We start from the raw sequence: 22079 nt of genomic DNA on the forward strand, positions 1-22079 counted from the left end.
GCATCCATGTAGCAAAAGAGACCGGAACAATTTTCCGGTGCCTTTTCACCTATTATACTTGCTAATATAGCAAAAGCTTGCAACCAATTTGAAAAGGAATGAGGGATCAGACGGTACCTCCTCTTTTCCTCATCATCTTTTTTGGAATCGTCTCTGCATAACCTATCAAGATTAAATCTCTCTAACGGTAACAATGAAAAAATATCCACATAGTCCCCCTTCCAAATCTTTTCTTTCACCTCCTCCTTCAAATGAGACCCCAGAGGTCCCTCAAAACATACATACACTTCGCTTCTGGCTGAATCATCCAAACGCACCGCCTCCTCGCTTTCCTTTTCTTTGCTAGCCCCTGCGTTCTGGGTCCCACTTCCTAAATCGGCTGACCCCGTCCCCCTTTCTGCTTCGCTGCTGCCTCCCCCCGACGCAGTTGGGCCTGCTGTACCCCGTCCCCCACACTGCGAAACTACCTCGGTATCTGATAGCATTCCTGCACCTGCAGCCCTCTCTGCGCTCCCTAACCAAGCCGCTGTAGGTGGCCCCAACCCAAGAGGACCCCCGTACCATATTCTCGCTAAATCTCTAAGGCCATGTAATATTAAACTCATCCCCCCGCTAGCACCCCCCATAGCTGCCTCCCGTTCCCTAACCTCATTAGGAGCTAAGCAGGGGTTAATTATAGAAAATTGCTGGCTCTCACCTGGCTGCCTGGGCGCTGTGAACCCAGCAGCCGAAGGTCCTGGATCCTGACGAGGATGTGCCGGTCCCATGCTGGTTCTGTCTGCTGCTGGCCCCGCAGCTCCCGGGTCAACCTGCCTCACCAGCTGCCCACCGCCAAAAGCAGGCACACTGGCGATATTGGCAGGGCCCCTCGGAGCTGCCGCCGCTGTCCACAGGGCGCCGCCATCTTGGGGAGGTCTTGGGACTTGGAGGGTAGATGCCGCACTCCAGGATGCGGCGCCATCTTGTTGTAGTCCCATGTCATGTGGCGCCGAGTTCCCTGCTGCGGCGCCATCTTGCCGGAGATCCCGGTCCTGAGGTGACGCCGCAGCGCTGCTGACTGAGGCAGCCGACTGCTGCCCGCCTCTCACCGGAGCTGCCCGCACCGCATCCAGTCTCTGCTGCCTGTTATGCGCCGCTCTTCCCGGCGCGCTGGACGACAGGCCGGCCGCTGGATCGCCTCCGCACAGGGGCCCGCCCCCTGGCTCCCTGCGTTCCTCCATGATGAGCAGGGCCAGACGGAACGCTGGCACCTGCCGTTCCTGGTCCCGGATCCCGTCGCCTCTGTGCTGCGGGGAGGGGGGAACCCGGCCCCTGTTGTAGGTCCCGCCTGCTGGATGGATTCCTCCCAGCCTGCGGGCGGGGGGCAGGGGGAGTGCGCCCGCCGACCCCGGCTGGAGGGTCCCTGGAGGGGCTCCGAATGCGGCGCCGGACCCGGGGGGTAGCCTCAGGGCTTAAGCGCGCCGGAGGCCGGGACCTCCACGGCCGGCGTCCTGCTGGAGGAGCGATGGAGGCTCCGGCTACCGACCCTTGGAGCAAGCTATGCACTGAAGCCTGCAGCCAATCCATTCCTTGGGTGCCTGCCGCGTCCCGCAGCTGTTGCAGCAAGGCCTCGACATCCATCGTGCGTGGGTACACCAGAGATTCTGTCTATGGCCGGTGAGTACCCAAAATGGTTGTCCCACTGACGTGGCCTCCCCCTTTTATAAAGTCTTCCCCCCCTGCCCCTGACCCCTCCTTCCCCCTTTCAAATTCAAAAAACTCCGTCACTCCCCTCACCTCTTGTTAACCCTATACCCCCCCAACAGTCCCAATTCGCTCCCTATCATCGCACGTCTCCCTGTCATGGCGGCCTCCCCTAAAGGCCATAGGCCCCCAGTCCGGCCTTTCTTGAGTGCAAGCGCAGTAATCTTACAATCAGCCTGAAGTAATTGATAGGAGGGACCCCAGTGATGTGATATTAAATGATGGACCAACAGAAACCATGATATAAACTTATAGAAAGCAGATACAAGTCAGATTGCCATAGGGGTCTTTTACTAATGTGTAGCACTACGGTTCATGCCATATAGCTCCATGGCATTTATCCACCCTTACAGAAATAGCTCATCGAGAAACATCTTATCAATTATGACTAAGCATCAAGCTCATAACAAGTGATTAAACTGCTGAGAAGCAAAACCTTATCTATGGTAACGTCATCACACTGAACCATGAAAAGCACAATAAAGTTTTTTCCAAGAAAGTAAGATTTAGATACATTACATCATAAAGCTGACTCAAGGAAAGGTGAAATATTACACCAGTAGGTCAACAAACACTCACAGGAGTTCTGCAATGTTATGGAGCTAGTAGTTCATTAGATGATGCTTTTGCTCTTATTGTTTTTACAAAGGATTTTGTCAATTATGTCGATGTACATGATGGATAATGGGTGAATAGATTATGAATGGCAACAAACCACCAAAACATAGTATGACCAGAGTGCCTGCTACTGAATATGTTTACTCAGTATAGGTTCAATTTAGACAGGACAAATGAATTAACACTCATGCTGCTCCCAACTGCTTAACCCCTTTACACCCGAGGGTGGTTTGCATGTTAATGACCGGGCCAATTTTTACAATTCTGACCACTGTCCCTTTATGAGGTAATAACTCTGGAACGCTTCAATGGATCCCAGTGATTCCAAGATTGCTTTCTCATGACATATTGTACTTCATGATAGTGGTAACATTTCTTTGATATAACTTGCGTTTCCAAATAAATGAAGAAAAGAACATGGCACTCACCCAATATTTGCTGTGAAATGGTGTCCTTTATTCAAAATGTGCAGACATTGTCACGATGTGGAGAGGCGGCTGGTGAGAGTAACGGTGCAAGAGGAGGGAAGAGGACAACGGCCGTTTCGCGCTCGTGCGCTTCAACGGGTCCAGGTGCATGTATTAAAAACGTCACATCCTATATAGGGAACTGGACAACTTGATACAAACAGGTGAAGTGATTAAAAACAACATTTGGCAAAAGTGCACCAAAATTTGGTGCGCTTTTGCCAAATGTTGTTTTTAATCACTTCACCTGTTTGGATCAAGTTGTCCAGTTCCCTATATAGGATGTGACATTTTTAATACATGCACCTGGACCCGTTGAAGCGCACGAGCGCGAAACGGCCGTTGTCCTCTTCCCTCCTCTTGCACCGGTACTCTCACCAGCCGCCTCTCCACATCGTGACAATGTCTGCACATTTTGAATAAAGGACACCATTTCACAGCAAATATTGGGTGAGTGCCACGTTCTTTTCTTCATTTATTTGGATTTGGATTACTACTATTGTGGAGCACCTCCCAGGCTGTTGGCGATCGCATGCCATAAGTGGTTCTGAATAGAATCCTGTTTCTGGACATTGCAACGGGGCAATCAAGCTCCATGAAGTGTAACACACTAACGCTGCTTTTCTTAAATCTCATAATTTTGCGGTGTATCCGCTGTTACTGAATATCCGCCTAGTGCCATTCTATCTCTATAACTTGCGTTTATTTGTGAAAAAAACAAATTTGGCCAAAATTCTGAAAGTTTTGCAATTTTCCAACTTTGAATTTTCATGCCCTTAAATCATGGAGATATGTCACACAAAATACTTAATAAATAACATTTCCCATATATCAACTTTACATCAGCACAATTTTGGAAACATCATTTTTTTTTTGTTAGGACATTATAAGGATTAAAAGTTGACCAGATATTTTTCATTTTTCCCAAAAAATTTACAAAACCGTTTTTTTAAGGACCACCTCACATTTCAAGTGATTTTGGAGGGTCAATATAACAGAAAACACTCAAAAGTTACACCATTCTAAAAAGTGCACCCCTCAATGTGCTCAAAACCATATTCAGGAAGTTTATTAACCCTTCAGGTGCTTCACAGGATGTTTTGGAATGTTTTAAAAAATGAACATGTAACTTTTTCACAAAAAATTTACTTCAGATCCAAATTTTCTTATATTCCCAAGGGTACCAGGACAAATTGCACAACAACTTTTGGGGTCCAATTCCTCCTGAGTACGCTGATATCTCTTAAGTGGGGGTAAACCAGTGTTTGAAAATAAAAAAATATATTTTTTCCACAAAAATTATCCTTTCTCCCCCAATTTTTTATTTTCCCAAGGGTAACAGGAGAAATTGGAACCCAAAAGGTGTTGTGCAATTTGTCCTGAATACACTGATTCCCCATATGTAAAGAACGCCGTTTGACTTTTTCAATGCAAAATTGAGATCGGATGCCATTTTGCGCTTGGAGAGCCCCTGATGGGCTTAAACAGTGGAAACTCCCCATAAGTGACCCCATTTTGGAAACTAGACCCCCCAAGGAACTTATCTAGATGTGTGGTGAGCACTTTGAACCCCCAAGTGGTTCACAGAAGTTTATAACGTAGAGCCATGAAAATAAAAAATCATATTTTTTCCACAAAAATGATCTTTTCGCCCCCAATTTTTTATTTTCCCAAGGGTAGCAGGAGAAATTGGACTGCAAAAGATGTTGTGCAATTTGTCCTGAGTACGTTGATACCCCATATGTTGGGGTAAATCACTGTTTGGTCGCATGGCAGAGCTAGGACCTTTTTTTCAACCCAAAAAGGGCTAATAGGAATTTTTTTACAACACACTGGGGTCCATTTTTACCTGAGTTCACCAATACATGTAATCGGGAAAGATATTTCAGGCACAGTGCAAAGCTCAGAGGCAAGGAGCGCTAGATTTTACTGTTATGGTTTGCAGGTGCCATAACCCACTGGGAGAGCCCATGAGTTGCCAGAACAGCAGAACCCCCCATAACTGACCCCATTTTAAGAAATACACCTTTCAATGAATTCATCTTGGGGTGCAGTGATCATACTGACACCATGGGTGTGTCACAGAATTTTATACCATTGGGCAGTGAAGGCAAAATAACTACATTTTTACCTCCAAAATGTTGTTTTAGCCAAAGATTTTACATTTTCGCACAAGAAGTGGGTAAATATGGCACCCAAATTTGTCCCATAATTTCTACTGAACATGGCAATACCCCATATATGGCTGTACAGTACTACTTAGCCATACGGAGAGACTCGGGAGGAACAGAGCGCTATTGTAGGGAGGAGAGCCAGGTTAACGGTCTCTCTTGCGTGTCTGGGCTGGAACTATAGGGGCTGTCACCATTATTCCGGGGGGAAGAGATTTCTGACCGGAGCAGTTCAGGACACCTGACTGATGGGGACGGGTCCGACTTAAATAGCAGTGTGTACTTGAATGTTTTCGGTCCTTACTTAGACCTCTTCAGAACAAACTATTTCAGCGGTGTGGATATCTCCTTAATTATATATTGTCTCAGTGGGAGATAAAAAGTGCATGTTGCCTAGGTTTGATGCATATGGGAACTGAGTGTCCACACCCTTCTGTGTGTCCGATAAGAGGAGTCAGCGCTTTTGTTTGCTGCGAGCTGCGCCGCTGTGGGTCTGCGCTGACCCACAGGCAACAGGCACTTTTTATCTCCCACTGAGACAATATAATTAAGGAGATATCCACACCACTGAAATAGTTTGTTCTGAAGAAGGTCTAAGTAAGGACTGAAAACATTCAGCTATTATTGTCTGGATGCATAATAAATTATCCACTTTTTTCTTTGAATTTTGAGTGCCAAGTTTTTTTAGGCTATTGATTACGGGCCGGATACCCTACTTGTGCACCAACAGCATTTCAACAACGGAGTGCCGTGTTTTTCTTATATTAAATAGCGGTGTGCGCGGGAAGACGGGACTTTTGGTGGGAAACCAGAGTGTGAACACAGAGACAGTTGACTCCCTCTCGACAGACCCACGCCAGCTATCCGTTCCTCCATACCTGGTTAGCAAGTCCATCCTGACTGACTACACACAGCTCAGAGAGAGCTCCTCACTGTGTCGTGACCGGTACAGAGTGCATAGCTTCGTTCCGCTTACCACCATGGAGGCACCGCTCAGCCATATCCCTGTGGTTCCCACTGAGAACCGGCATGCGCCTGAGGCTGTGACCGCTGGACTGTGTATTTCTTCTGCGGCCTTGTCTACTGAACTGTTTGCTACATCCGCTGTGCCATGGACCTACACCTCTTCAACATCTTGTGCCCGTGCCAGGACACCATGTGCCAAAGGACCTGGAGGATTCATCACTGCAAGGAGACAGTGCATCGCCTTTCTGGGGGACTGGATCGGAGACATCTTGTGCCACCTACGGCCCCACCGAGGGATCTTCCAGCCACCTTCCTCCAGTGCACAGAGACTGATAAGTTAACCCTTTGTTACCTACTGTATTTGTCTTTTCCCCATGCACAAATTCATATCTTTTACCCCCTGCTTATTCTACCACTGTTATATATAAAGAACCTGTTAACCCTTGCTCTGCCTCCTGTATGTCACTGCATTCTACGCACCTGCAAGCATCCTACACTATTTGCCTCCTGGAGCGCAGATTTTCCTAGAAGAGTTTGTGAACTCCATATACAGAGCCCCTAATTGCTAGAAGAACAGAATCCCCCCTCAAGTGACCCCATATGGGAAACTATACCCCTTGAGGAATTTATCTACAGGTGTAGTGATGATTTTGACTCCATGGGTATTTTCCAGAAGCAAGCAGCAAAGAATGTTGCCTAGTGAAAATTACAAACTGCCGTTGTAGTGACCAGTATGCTGTAGTAGTGACCAGTAGGTTGCTCAGCCTGTGCTTCTGGAGGCATGCAAAATGTGGACTCTTGTTGCTTCAGAAATGCCAAATGTGGACGCAATATGTGGTTTAGGTACACTGTGGGGCTCAGAAGGGAGGGGGGCATTTGGATTTGGGAGCAGAGAATTTGCTGAATTTCTTTTGGCGGGTGAGGAGCCATTTCTCTTTTCCAGAGCCTTTGTGCTACCAGTAACGTGGAAGCCCCTATATTTCCATTTTACTGTTTTTAAACAATATTTTACCTCACAGAATGAATCCTCTGCAATCTCTTGCTGTAATGTCAGTATTGTCTTTTGCTTCCTCCTCTGCCCAGGAGCTGTGGTACGTTCTGTACACGAGAGACAGAGCATGGGGGTGACAGCTCAAACAGGACAGCACATGAGGGGAGAACACAGCACAGGAAGGAGAAAGACAGCAGACAAGGGGGATAGCACATGGGGTAGACAGGTCAAAGAAGAGAGCACAGACGGGAGAAGTCATCACATGGGGAAAGAGAGAGTGGACAGGTGGGGAGCGCATGGGGGGAGATTCTCAACGCTGCAAAGCCTGCCCCCATCGTGACATTACCGCCCTCCCGATGCGATAGCACCGGGCCTCCATCTAGTATTATAATAGTTCAGATTAACTATTGCCTCATTTCTTTATACTTGGTGAAACTGGTAGTATTATCCCATAATTTCTAACTAAATGTATGCCTGCCAGAAAAAAACAATCCATTCCTTATTTTGCATAGAAAACGTAGTTCACTTTTACTGACATGTATCTACTATTTTACCATTACTAAAGACTACAATTGGTCCTCTGTGTAGAGAGAGCTGCATTAACACCCTGCACTGAATAAGTGGACAATTGTCCTCTCACATGAGAATGCTTAATGATCAGAAAATCTCCTACTAGCTGCCTGAAAACTTACAAAGATTGCAGGATCTTAGCAGGCTGTTAAGAGGATTTATTTTCAATGAGTCTGGTGATTACCAGTAACAGGATCGCAACTACTATGATGGTCCACGAGAGCTGAACACACTTTCTTGTGCCTTATGCCTCAGCTGATGTAATATAAAACTTGTCACAAATAACAGTTTTACTCAGCTCAGTGGGTGTCTTGTTATTTCCCTGTGCTCAACTACATTAAGGAAATCTTCCCTTTTAAATCCAACAAGATCTACACGATGTCACATCACTTCTATATTGCTGAAAAAAATATTTTAAAGTCCATAGATAAAACAAAGTGTTAACCTTTTCCAATATGGTAATTTTTGGCCTATTGCTTACTCTTGTATTTAATTATGCTGTTATTATTACATTTATTCATACTGGTTATCCACAAGTTGTACTAAGTGTAGATTAAAAATGATCTAGATTTAAGACAACATTGTTATATTCTTAGGCGTAAAGGTACCTTCACACTCAGCAACTTTACAACGAGAACGACAACGATCCGTGACGTTGCAGCGTCCTGGATAGCGATATCGTTGTGTTTGACACGCAGCAGTGATCTGGATCCCGCTGTGATATCGCTGGTCGGAGCTAGAAGTCCAGAACTTTATTTGGTCGTCAGATCGGCGTGTATCGTCGTGTTTGACAGCAAAAGCAACGATGCCAGCAATGTTTTACATGGAGCTAACGACCTGTGGGAACGATAAGTGAGTCGCCGTTACGTCACAGGATCGCTCCTGCATCGTTCTGGAGCTGCTGTGTTTGACGTCTCTACAGCGACCTAAACAGCGACGCTGCAGCGATCGGCTCGTTGTCTATATCGCTGCAGCGTCGCTGAGTGTGACGGTACCTTAAGAATAATCCTAGATTCGCATGTTTGAACTTCACTTGGGGACTTGCTGTGTAGTCATTTATGGCTGGCACTGTGGCCTTATGTCCCATGTACTTAGCCGTCCAAGATACTGCTCTGACTGTAAGAAATGCTGTTTCATGTAACAGCTCTTACATTACGTTTATTAACCATATGGTAGCCTTTTCTTTGAATTTCCATAATAGAAAATGATCTCATTTCACTAGGATAGGCTGTGACTTTCTCAACACTTTAGGTTTGACTCTAGGAATGACTATTAAAATGAAGAGGCTGCAGGGCTAGTAAAAATACCACAGCCTATTTATAGTATTATCGTACACGACACTCACGACCAACGACTCTACGAGGAACTGGAGAACAGCTCTGTTCACTTATATTGAGCTATGTTGTACTTCACTGTTCACTTGGTGGCCAGGAGAGCAGGTGTGCAGAAAAAATTAAGAAACGACCATTGTCCATTTACCCTCAGGATATTGGCTTGGTGAATATGCATGTTTTCTTAGAAGGACTCAGACTTCTCTGGAAGTGGCTTACCTCCGTGAAACAAAAGGATTGGGCAGTCGCTCGTAATCCTTACTTCCTTTAACACTTTCCATCTTGGAGAGTCAGGAGGCCTCGTTCACATTAGATGGTTGGAAAGCCCCAACAAAATCAAAAGGTCTGACCAATATACTGTATATATGCAGCCAATATCTAAGACCAACTTCAGACAACAGCATCACAGAAGTTTAGCAGAATACAAGCTATTTGGAACTGACTTTAAAGAGAATTGCTTACCACTAGGGTACATTACTTATGAGGTGATACAGTATTATCTAGAAACTTATGATGATATGTACAGTCATGGCCAAAAATGTTGGCAGCCTTGAAATTATTCCAGAAAATACATTTCTCCCAGAAAATTATTGCAATTACACATGTTTATTTCCTATGTGTGTATTGGAACAACACAAAAAAAAGAGAAAAAAAGGCAAACTGGACATAATTTCACTCAAAACCTCCAAAATAGGCCAGACAAAATTGTTGGCACCTTTCCAAAATTGTGGATGAACAACTTTGTTTCAAGCATGTGATGCTTGTTCAAACTCACACCTGAAACCAGATAAAAAATGGAGAAGTTGACCCAATGTTTGCATTGTGTGTCTGTGTGTGCCACACTAAGTATGGAGGCCAGAAAGAGGAGAAGAAAACTGTCTGAGAACCAAAATTATTGAAAAATCAATAATCTCAAGGTTACAAATCCACTCCAGAGATCTTGACGTTCTTTTGTCCACGGTGTGCAACATAAGTTTAAAACCGATGGCACTATAACTAATCTCCCTGGACGTTGCAACATAGGATAGTCTGGAAAGTGGATAAGCAGCCCAATTAAGTTCCAAAGAAATTCAAGCTGTTCTGTAGGGTCAGAGTGCATTAGTGTCAGCGCGAACTATCAGTTGACATTTGATTGAAATTAAAGGATGACCCCACTGCTGACAAATATGCATAAAAAGATAGCTTGCAGCTTGCCAAAATGTACATGAGTAAGCCAAAATCCTTCTGGGAAAGCATCTTTTGGATAGATGAGACCAAGATAGAGCTTTTTTGAAAAGCACATCATCCTGTTTACTGAAAATGGAATGAGGCCTACAAAGAAAAGAACACAGTACCTACAGTCAAATATGGTGAAGGTTCAAATATGTTTGGGGGTTGTTTTGCTGCCACTGGCATTGGATGCCTTGACTGTGAATAAATGATACTTGTATATCTGTGATCTGATGTCTTATTCCAGAGAAATCCACGTTTTTCTTATATGTAAATGAGCTGTTTCAGGCTATGGGATGGACACTGATCTTCATGAGAATTTGCCTCCTGAACCTATTTTAAATGAATGAGGGGTTACCAGTGTGGGATATGTAACGGTTACTTATATTACCAGTGTGATATGTAATAGCTGTTCCCTGCTTTCCTGACCTCACTGGAGAGCTATGTGTGACTATAAGGCCATGTTCACACGTTCAGTATTTGGTTATTATTTTACATCATTATTTGTAAGCCAAAAACAGGAGGGGAACAGTCAGAGAAAAAGTTTAATAGGAACACGTCCACCAACAAAGTTGATTTCTCCTGTTCTGTGTTAGAATCACGTCTCACACTGGTAGCTCCCCTTCTATTTAAAATAATCCTAGGAGGCAGATTCTCATGCAAATTAGTGTCCTCCTCGTAGGCTGGAATAGCTCATTCACATATAAGAAAAATACTCTGGAATAAGACATCAGATCACAGATATCAAGGTATTATTTTATTCAACTTCCTATGACCTACATACCCTTATAGACGGCTTAAAAGTGTGTTTTCTGCTGATAGATTCCCTTTTTGAGGGAATCCGTCAGCAAGTTTTTGCTATATAATCTGACAACACCATAATGCAGGGGCAGAGACCCTGATTCCAGCAGTGCATCACTTAGTTTACTGTGTGCAGCAGTTGAAATCGAATCACATTTCTCTGCTGCAGATCTAGCAGAGATCAGATGCGGAGCTCTGTATAACCTCGCCCACACCACTGACTGGCAGCTTTTTGTGTATAATGTATATTGACAGAAAGCTGCAAATCAGTGCTAGGAGCAAGGATAGACTAGGGGGCATAAGAGCAGCTTGTCCTCTAGTGATAATTTACTAATAAATAAACACTGATTATGCCAAAACGGCAAAATACAGCCCAGTAAGTGACATATCACTGGAATCAGGGTTTCTGCACCTACATCTTGGTGCTCTTAGATTCCATCGCAAAACTGGCTGACAGATTTCCTTTAATTATGGCCACCATATATTTTAAAGAATCACACATATGGCAATTGTGGACTTCTTTTAAATTCTGATTTTCACCACTATGCCCCTAAAACTAACTATTAGTTAAAGCATAGAAATAGTTTATAAACAAGAACAGTTAAGTAAGTTATTAGAATTCTTTTTGTCTGCAAACAAAAGAAAATCATAGATAATGTTTGCGCAAGAAGATTAGTAATTTATATTTTCTTACAGGAACGCCCAAAGGTAAAAATCAGCAAACAATAGCTGTGACAACACACTCGTTCAGCCAGTTCCTCGCCTTTTATTTTAGCTCCAGTATAAATACTGTAGCAGAACAGAGATCATGTAGATATTGCAGAGAAAGCGAAGCGTCATAACACAAGTGTAGCCTTAAACCACTCAGACGTTCATGTTTGCCGTCTAGACAGCTGATAGTATGTTTCTGTTTACTTGCAGCACCTGGACGTTCCAAAACAGAACTCCGACACGCACACGTTCCTTCTAAACCCCTGCATATCTCAGCCTTGCTTTACACAAAGTCACACGTCGCTCGTCATGTATAAAGCACAGCTGCATGAAACCTGCCAAAGGAAATGAGAGCTGGGAATGTGCTGCCTAACCAGCACCAGCATACACGACACGAGTCTCCATTCTACAAAGAGAGCGCAACCATGGTAGGGGCAACCCTCAAATGCTGCTCAATTGCAATATGACCTCCATTTTAAGTCATTGTCCAGGCAGAGCAAAATATTTATTTTGAGTATCATAAAACCAAGAAAGTTTTTTGAAAAATGCAAAGATGCCATTATGTTTGTATACCACTTAATTTCCAACTGGAAACATCCCCAAAATGGAAAGAAGGTTTACACTTTATGAAAAAGTACAGAGGTTGCAACTCTTTGCTGCCCTTCTGTTGCTGGCTTGTTTGTATTGCCGTTTTAATCTTAATTCAATATTGTTGGATGCAGTGCCGGCAATAGGGGTAGGCAGACTAGGCATCTGCCTAGGGTCCTCACTACCCCAGGGGCCCCCAGCCAGTGGCATGTCGCTAATGGCAGCAGACCACGTGGCCTCTCCCATCATCCCACCACTACTTCTGATGCAGCGGACACAATGTCGTCATTTAAACGCGAACCACACTGTGTCAGGCAGTGGAGCTGCTGAGGTGAGGGGACTCGCTGCAGAGGGGGAATGAGGAGAGGTGAGTATTCTATTAATTTATCTTTTAAATCAGTGAGTATGTGGTGGCCATAATACTGGACAAATATGAGGCTTCATTATACTCCTATGGGGGCCTGCATTACACTCTTATAGGGGGGCTGCATAATACTCCTATGAGCTGCATAATACTCCCGTGGGGCTGCATTATACTCCTATGGGAGAGCTGCAGTATACTCCTGTGGTGGTCCTATTGTTAGAAACTGGCTACATGAAACAAATTTGTTAGGGTACAACAAGGGTTCCACCAAGAGGTGGAAGTTATGTAAGCGTTCCATCGCTGAGACGCGCAAATCAGAACGGATGATAGACAGGATAGGTTCCTAGGGCACGTGCTAGGGTATAGCCCACCCACACGATAACAGAGATGAGATCAGACGCCGTGATAATTGAGGAACTATTTAAGGGACATGAGACTGAATGAATGGGTGAAATATTTTTTTTACCCCTGACAAGGGGGCACTGGCATAATCCGTCAGTTTGTGAGCCTTCACCTGCCACTGCAAGGGGCCTCTAAGGACATTGCTATATGCATCAAAACCTTTTCTCTTACACCCCCTGATGAACCCCCCAAACAGAGGGAGAAACGCGTTGGGGAGGCTACATAACCTTATGGGTAACTTATTGACAGGTTAACACTAGGGTACTGCCCTAGTTAGGGCGGCAACAATGCATGGGCATGACATGGAGTGGTAAAACAAAGAATACTCCCCCCTATTTTTCTTTGCCCATTCCCCATTGTCTACTTAAAGGGGAGGGGAAAAGACCTCTTATTCCTATGTGAAGGAACATCTACACAACTGGCATAAAGGAAGGGCTACTTTGGTGAGATCATACCAACTTTTTATCTTGAGAACAGTTGGTTTGCAGCACCTGCACTTTATGGATATTGTTTAGTTGTCCATTTATGCATTGTGGCTATTAGCCCTTTTTAGGATATCATTAAAGATTATGTTTTAAATGTATTTTTGCCTACCCTGCTGCAATTGTTGGTCCCTACTTTGGGAAGGTACTGAGTGTCAGAGTACATTCTGATGCACAGGTTGCTGTATAATACACGGTCAGTAATTGGCAGCGCTATGAACACAGCACATGTCCGCTGGGTCCAAAGCGCTGTTGGCTTTTAAATGCAGTTGATTCTGCATGTGTTTATTGAATCGTGCGGAATCACCGCGTCCAATACATTGTACGGATATGCTAGTCTCCACTAGAGAAATAGACATGCTGCAGTCTATTAAGACGCGCTGCACGTCCATCTCCACAGGTGAGCCGTGGGCATCTCTGCACGCATAGTGGGCATGGGAATTCTTGAAATCCCATCCACTATGCTGTAACATCTGGATGCTGCGGGTTGGACACTGCGGATGTATGCAGCGTCCAAACCGCAGGGTTTACTGACCACGTGCACGTACCCTTAGGCTATGTGCACACGAAGCATTTTTACGGCGTTTTTTTCCGCGCAGAGATGGTCTAAAAACACAATGAAATCCTTATGCAAGGTATGTCAATGACAATCCTGAAGTGTTGTGCACATGATCAGTAAATTTCCGTGCATATTTGCAGTGCATTTTATTCTGCAGCATGTCAATTCTTTTTACGTTTCTGCAGAGTTTCAGCACCCATTGACTTCAATTGAGTCAGTCAAATCCGCAGCAAAAACACAGGTATAAAAATGTTTGCGGATTTGCTGAGTTTTTGTATTGCGTTATACCGCCTTTCTATGGTGTTTCCCACACGGTCATCTGTGTGACAGCGTGGGAAACACTGGCTCTGTGGTTCTTATTGGCGGTAACGCAACCGCCAGTAAGACTGTCGGTCAGAGCGCAGTCTGATCATGCTGTCTGATGTCAGCGTGATCCCGCAGCTGTGACTGCGACTCACGGTAATGTTACCACCAGTAATGTCAGTCACAGCACTGCAGGATCATGCTGTCTGATGTCAGCGTGATCCCGCAGCTGTGACTGCGACTCACGGTAATGTTACCGCCGGTACTGTTGGTCACAGCGCTGCGGAATCATGCTGTCTAATGTCACTGTGACCCCTCAGCTGACTGTGATTCGCAGCGGTGACCTGCGGTAAAAAGCTGGTGTGGGCCAATGAGACTACTGCTCCCAATGGGCTATGTCTGCTGTTACTGCTAAAAGTGATAGCAGGTGCTGCTGATGGGAGAGTAGTATCATCTGCCGGCGCCTGTGCTTACAGTTAAAAAAAAATGTAAAATTACATACATATTCATATAAAAATTAAAAAAGACATTATACTCATCTTAACTCTCATTCCCTCGTCTCCTTTAAATAATGTAAAATATTAAACCACCATATACCCCCTGTCGGCCATAGTCCACGTAATCCAGATTGTCCCACGGCGATCTCACGTGTAGAACAGTCACATTGGAATATGTGACTGCTCTACCCGGCCGCCAGCGATACACCTGCAGGAGGTAATCGCTCCCGCAGTGTATCACTGAGGTGCTGTGAGAGTTCACTGGAGTTCATCATCTCCGGTGCTCTCACTTACAGCACCAATGTGTGAGAGCTTTCCCACGCAGCAGTGGTGCCGTAAGGGAGATCACTGGAGCTGATCAGCTGATGAACTCCTGTGAACTCTCACGGCAGTTCAGGGATACACTGCGGGAGCGATTACCTCCTGTCAGTGTATTGCCAGCTCTCTTTGAGAGCAGTTACATCACTGATGTGACTCCTCTCAAAGTGATCAGGATCATCGTGAGACATCATAGATTATCTTCTCTGCGGATCAGCAATATTTGTGGTTTATTATTTTATTTTTGTTGCTGGAGACGTTGGCTTCGGTGGATTCAGCTTTCGGTAAGTATGGGTTAATTAAGATTATTAAAGAAGTCTGTGTCATTATTTCAAGTAAAGGACTTTATTCTGGGTGTCTGTGTTTTTATACACTATCACTATGAGGTTACTATTGGATAGATGTCTTATAGACACTTCTCCAATACTAACCTGTGGGCTTGATGTCACCTGACAATACAAAAGTGTCATCAACCCCACAAATATGAACCCCACTTGCCACCGCTACAAAGCAAGTGGGAAGAGTGAGGCTAAGCGCCAGATTTGGAGCATCTTAATGATGCGCCTTTTCTGGCGTGGCTGAGAGCTGATGTTTTTAGTCTGAGAGGGGCCAATATCCATGACCCCTTCATAGGCTATTAATATCAGCCCGCTGCTGTCTGCATAGCCTTTGCTGGTTATTAATTATATGGGTACTCCACATAATTTTTTTAGGGGTCCCCCATTATAACAGCCAGTAAAGGCTAAGTATACAGCTGTGAGCTAATATTAATAACCGTGGGTATTACCCCATTCCCAGGCTATAAACATTGTCCTCCAGCCATCAGCTTTCCCTCTGCTGGTTATTAAAATTACGCGGGAGCGCACGCCATTTTTTAAAATTTTTTCTTTAAAATTAACAGTTGCTGTTTGGCCACAGCCTATGTACGTTCGTTCTGTCAACGCTCCTACATAGGCTAGTGACAATGTGTGTGTAAGTTTGTGTGTATTTGTGTTTACTTATCAGCTTAGTAATGAGGGTGTCGGGCAGACACCTTTTACTAAGCCTAGAGCTATGTGTCAATGACAGCTGCTGCCCTAATCCCATTACTCTAATGCCACACTGCATCAGCATGAAAAGGTGGTGTTGAGCCAAGAAATCACATCATAAAACTTTTTTTTAAATATCTTTATTTAGCCAAAAAAAGCCTTCATTGCTGTGCAAAAACGCATACAAAAAACGCATGCAGAAAATGCACCAAATTACAGCAAAAATGCGTGTTTTTGCCACAGTGGTTTTCCTGCCAAGAGACGCAGAAACCTTCCAGAAATTTCTGCAAGCAAATACTCAACGTGCGCACATAGCCTAAGGCTATCTGCACATGTTGCAGAATTGCGGCGGAAATTTCCGCTGCAATTTCGCAACTCTCTGCCACGGGAAATACGCATGCGGAATTGGCATGCATATTCCTGCTAAACACTAGCGTTTTGCAAGCGTAATTAGCTTGTAGAATGCTAGCGTTTTCCAAGCAATCTGTAGCATCACTTGGAAAAATGATTGACAGGTTGGTTACACTTATCAAACATAGTGTTTCACAAGTGTGACCAACCTTTTTACTATTGATGCTGACTATGCAGCATCAATAGTAAAAAGATATAATGTTAAAAATAATTAAAAAAAATAAAAAATCATGATATTCTCACTTTCCGGTGGCCCCCGCAGCCTTCCCGATCCTCGAGATGCTCCTGGAACTCCCATTCCCGGCGATGCCTTGCGACAATGACCCCAGATGACGTAGCATCACACGAGACCACTACGTCATCGCCGCAAGGCATCACTGGGAACGGGAGCTGCAGAGAGCATCGCTAAGGCCGGGGCTGGATCCGGTGGCCGCCAGAAGGTGAGTATATAACTATTTTTTATTTTAATTATTTTTTTAAGGTCCTGGAGGAGAGTCTACTCTCCACCAACCTTGGTACTATCCACACATGATTAGCTTACTTTGCGCATGGTGGGCATAGCCCCATGTGGAAAGTAAGCGGATAAATGCATTCCTATGTGTGCGGAATAGCTGCAATTCCGCACAAAGAATGAGCATGCTGCGTATTTTTCCGCGATGCGATTCCGCTGCAGAAAAATACGCAGCATTAGCACAGCATTGCGGAATCCCATTGAATTCAATGGGTTGTGTTGTGTATGCATTTTCGCAGCGTTTTCGCAGCGTTCTCGCGGCAAAAAAACTCGGCAAAACGCATACAATCCGCAACGTGTGCACATAGCCTAAGGCCACATTCACACGTTCAGTATTTGGTCAGTATTTTACATCAGTATTTGTGAACCGAAAAGTATCAAATAAACATGTCACGCTTCTGCATTTATCACCCACTCCTGGTTTTGACTTACAAATACTTATGTAAAATACCGACGAAATACTGAACGTGTGAACATGGCCTAACACTTCCTGCAAGAATACTCACAGCATGTTTTGCTAGCCAGTATGATGTTCTCATTTATAGGTAAAGCTATAAAGTGGATTTGTTGTTAATCTTTGTCATGAGCAGATAACGAGTCACCTTTATTATATTTAATGGAAGTGTTTAGAAACAGAGTGATACTTGACACAAGCAGCTTCACTCTGAAATTGTTCCATTATTCCCCCTAAAGATTTCCATAAAACAGTTTATGGAATTCAGAGATCCTTTGTCACACTTCCAGATTCCCACAGTTAACTTAAGCAGGTTACATTTAAAGAACAAAGTCCTTTATTCCCGAGACTTTCTCAAGAAATTTATTTCAGGTATAAAATACTGATCTCTTAATGAAATAATCCTTATATGTTTTGTTAATAGAAACATGATGTAGTGATTTTTTACATAGATGTAGCGTGACATGGTTGTTGAGCTTTAAGAACTTCTAGAATTGCAAAAAAAAGGGTTATTCCAAACTTCAGGAGCAAAGTTCTGTGGCACTACTTATTAGATTAAGAAGCCACTGTGTTTAGATAAGAATGGAATCTGCTTCACGGAAGAACTACAAGAGATACGTTTTGCTTTTTTTGCTTTACTTAGTCATTTAGTTGAAATGGTCATTGCCAAATAAAAAGCTGGATAGAATGTCGCAGTTAAAGCTAGGTATATGGAGCACCCGCTAGGGCCTACGGGATACTCGGTCCCTTGTCCGGTGGTCATTAAAGGGGTAGTCACGGTGGCAGCGACCCGGTCCGTGGCCCTGGGCGTCCAAGTTAAAGAGAAAGTCTTGAAAGGGGTTGTTTTGAATAAAGAATGTTCGTGACACCACCTGTGGTATTCGGTCAGGGATGACCGACTCTGATTAAAGGGGTCCACTGGGAATGATGGCACTGCAGCAGGGATGGTATGGCTTCCCACAGGTGAAGCTTGATCCCCAGGGCTCCCGGTGTAATGGGTAAAGATGACAGACGGTGTAGTGCCAGAAAGAATTAGAGGACACAAGGTTGCAGTCTCTTTATCTTTTACTGGTGGTATACAGTCCAGGGTACGGATCACAGGTGATGGTAATGCCCGGGCAGCCTGGAAACGATTAGGAATCCCCTTAGCCAGGTGGGAGTGGGAGCCTTCCTTATTGGGCTGTAATGTGCATCCCTTGCTGCCTGAGGCTTTTCACAAGGTCCTCTCTCTCTGTCTCTGTCCTAGGACAGTACCCGCATGGCAGGCAGTGCAAGCCTTTTTACAGGGGTCCCTACTTGTGGCGACTCCAGGCTCTGTATGCTGCTGTGCCTTCTGGTGTAGTTGTGGACAAGTGACTTTTAATCTCCTGCCCTCCGGTTTCTGCTGTGGGGCATACAGTCCCACACAGCCTCGGACTCCCGGTGTCCAGTTCCTGCGCTTCAGGGTGGAGGGAGCTCAATCGCAGCTCCCCTCCAGCTCCTCACTTCTCCTGTGCTCCTTCCTCCTTCACACTCTCTACAGACTAATCTAACTCCTCCTCCAAGCCAGAACATATATAGGGAAGTTCCCCTGAAACCGGGTCTAGAGCTCCCCCTTCTGGCCTGGAGTCAGAACATGTTGCATGTATGTGCTACCTGTTAAAGGGATCCTCCTCGCTTCAAGGCATGGCATCACCCTCCCCGAGAGGAAGGCAATACCACTGTGGTACCCGAACTCCTGGGGTGCCACATATACACATTAGCCAAACTCTGCAATGTTAGCAAGGTTAAAAAGTGGTTAGCCATTTTCTGCTTACTTCTGCATCTGGAGGTGAGCCAAGCAGTTGACATTAATGTACCAGAGCCACTGACCAGTTAACCAGCTAGGGGAGGGAGTTGCTATGTAGAAAATACAGCGGAGGCATCTGCACTTCCAAATACAACTTTAAAACCCAATTCATTGTGGATGGGGCAGCACTTTAGAGTCAAGAAGGGGTAGACTGGCTTATCTTTCAAAGGGTCAGACAATGACCTACATTTTCTTGGGTGGGTGAAATTGAGGGGAGGGTTCTCACAGTTTCCCTTTAACCAATAATATAATTTGTAGATATGTAATAATGATGGACTGCTCTGCTGCGTTCCTACCACTGAAGACAACAATCGTGCTGTGTGTACAGTGTTAGCTGTTTTATATACAATGTGAGTAGTGCATAGGGCAGGGTAAGCACAGGCTTAGCTTTGGGATCACATAGGTACGTTTCATATAGTTAAGTGGTTTAGCAATAGCTAATAGGACATAAGATAAGGATAATAGGTTTAGTCTATGGGATAGGACATAGTTAATGATAGAACTAGCCCAGTGGGTGAGAACTAGTGTTAATAAAAGGTGGCCACTTTCTGATAGTAGGAAAGATAAGGAAGTGTAGTATCACGTCCAAGTTCAAGTCCAGTGGGCTGCTAGGGTCAACATGTGTTTATCATATGAGGCAGTGGGATGCCATACTAGAATCCTGAGCGGACTCGCCTATCGCGCCCGGAGCCCAAGATCTGGCATAGGGGCTGCCAATCACATTGTATCTTTTGGCATACAGGACAAGATGGACAGGGACCCATCAAGATGGAAGATGGAAGTTAATGGATCTCAGGTGCACTGCCGAGTGTGAAGGGTGATTCCTAGGGCTAACAGAGTCAGTGGGTGAAGGGATGCTGAATGAGGACCCAATGGAAGATGAAGATGTGTTAGGCTGTCCTATCCCACGTATTATACCTTGATGAACTTGAACTGACTAGTAAACTTTTGCTTGTTGAAAAGAACTTTGCGTTCCCTGAATTGTGTGTGGCGGCTCCCGAACTTGGAAGCCTGGAGACAGCGGAGGCCTGGAGCCTACAAGTGAGTGGGATGTACCCCACAACTGACAGCACACTGGGAATGGGACATTGTTTTCCTTGTTTTCCTGTAAAGTGCCAGAGCATGACTGGACAGCAGCTCAGTCATGACCACCGCTTTTGCACACTTTACAGATACCCAATAGTCCTGTAAACTTGCAGACAGGGAATAAAATGAATGATACATCCTTTGCTTTTACTGAAGACTGGGTCAGCATTAGGAATGTGTGACCTGGGACCCTGAACAGGGGACATACATCCACTCCAGAATCCAGTACAAACTTATTACCCTCACCCATAAAAGCACTCCATGGCTCAGTACCACCTTACATCTCCTCCCTCGTCTCAGTCTACCACCCTAATTGTGCTCTCCGCTCTGCTAATGACCTGCTGCAATAGACTCTAAGGGTACAACCTCCCACCTCTACTTGCTGTCACATCTGCTGCAATAGACTCTAATGGTACAACCTCCCACCTCTGCTTGCTGTCACATCTGCTGCAATAGACTCTAATGGTACAACCTCCCACCTCTGCTTGCTGTCGCATCTGCTGCAATAGACTCTAATGGTACAACCTCCCACCTCTGCTTGCTGTCGCATCTGCTGCAATAGACTCTAATGGTACAACCTCCCACCTCTGCTTGCTGTCTGCTGTCTTTCATCTGCCACTTTACCATCTAGCAACATATTCTAATGTGCCTGCTTAAAGATTGGTATAATTCATTTGTTGCATTGTATGTTTTACTCACTGTTTGATGTATATCCATGACTGTGGTCTCTCTAGATATTATCTGGTGGAAGGTGTTATAGCATATAGATGTTGCTAGCCCCAATGTCTTTGATCATCTAACCACCCCCTGGTGTGCTGGCCCCAGCTGCCAAATTATCCCCAACCAGTTCCCATAATACATCTCTTCTGACCCAGTATCCTGGACTATAAATTTAGAAACATCCTTAGGGGTGCACGCATGTGGGGGTGCACGCGAGCATCCCGAAGATAAGCATCGATCAAAAGGCAGTTATTCCATGGCAGTTAGTCAGGGCAGGAGTCAGGTAACCCACACTCTGCTCTCCCTTCTATCCATGTGCTTTATTCCTATCTTCCTATGTTCCCTTGCCATCCACGCTCACCGTCCCATACCCCCTCCATCACGACTCATATACATCAGCTCCTCTCTCCTTCCCTCTCCCATGTACAGCTCCCATGCACTTCTCACCTTCCTGAAAAACCTCAGCCCATCTTGCCCAAACACACTTCCCAAAAGATTTTTGCACAATTCCAATACCTACTTGTTCTTTACAGTATCTTCCTACTCCTACTGATTTCAGGGGACATCTCTCCCAACCCTGGTCCACCATCCACCAACGTCAACCCCTATCCTACTTCGTATCATAACCACACTAATCTTATTAATATTACTTGCACTCCTTCATATCCTTCTTTTAATTGTGCCCTTTGGAATCCACCGTCTGTATGTAACAAACTTCCTTTTCTGCACAATTATTTTTCTGAACAACTCTCTGAATCTGTTGGCCCTCACTGAAACCTGGATTCAGGATTCTGACATTGTCTTCCCTGCTACCTTTTCCCATGGTGGCCTACAATTCTCCCATTCCCCGAGACCCACAAACAGACATGGTGGTGGAGTCGGCATACTCCTGTCCCCACAATGCACCTTCCATGTCATCCCCCCAGTTCCATCACTCATTCCCTTCTTTT

General features: G+C 44.9%; 2 long non-coding RNA genes across 13 annotated transcripts in view; one reads left to right on the forward strand and one right to left on the reverse strand.

Moving 5' to 3' along the window:
- The window catches only part of LOC143804743 (uncharacterized), a 123240-nt gene extending 102927 nt beyond the window's left edge, over positions 1-20313 (forward strand). Inside the window, exons 5-6 of one of the 2 annotated variants that reach the window (XR_013221095.1) lie at positions 11789-12006; positions 20066-20313. This is a non-coding gene — a long non-coding RNA (uncharacterized LOC143804743). The remainder of the gene's footprint in view (positions 1-11788; positions 12007-20065) is intronic. The other variant, XR_013221094.1, reaches the window with a different exon arrangement.
- LOC143804741 (uncharacterized) overlaps positions 1-22079 on the reverse strand; it is a 1170763-nt gene that overhangs the window by 338325 nt on the left and 810359 nt on the right. The gene's annotated exons all lie outside the window — the stretch shown is intronic.

The sequence above is a fragment of the Ranitomeya variabilis genome, chromosome 2, assembly GCF_051348905.1.
Source record: "Ranitomeya variabilis isolate aRanVar5 chromosome 2, aRanVar5.hap1, whole genome shotgun sequence".
Taxonomy (NCBI): Eukaryota; Metazoa; Chordata; class Amphibia; order Anura; family Dendrobatidae; genus Ranitomeya; species Ranitomeya variabilis.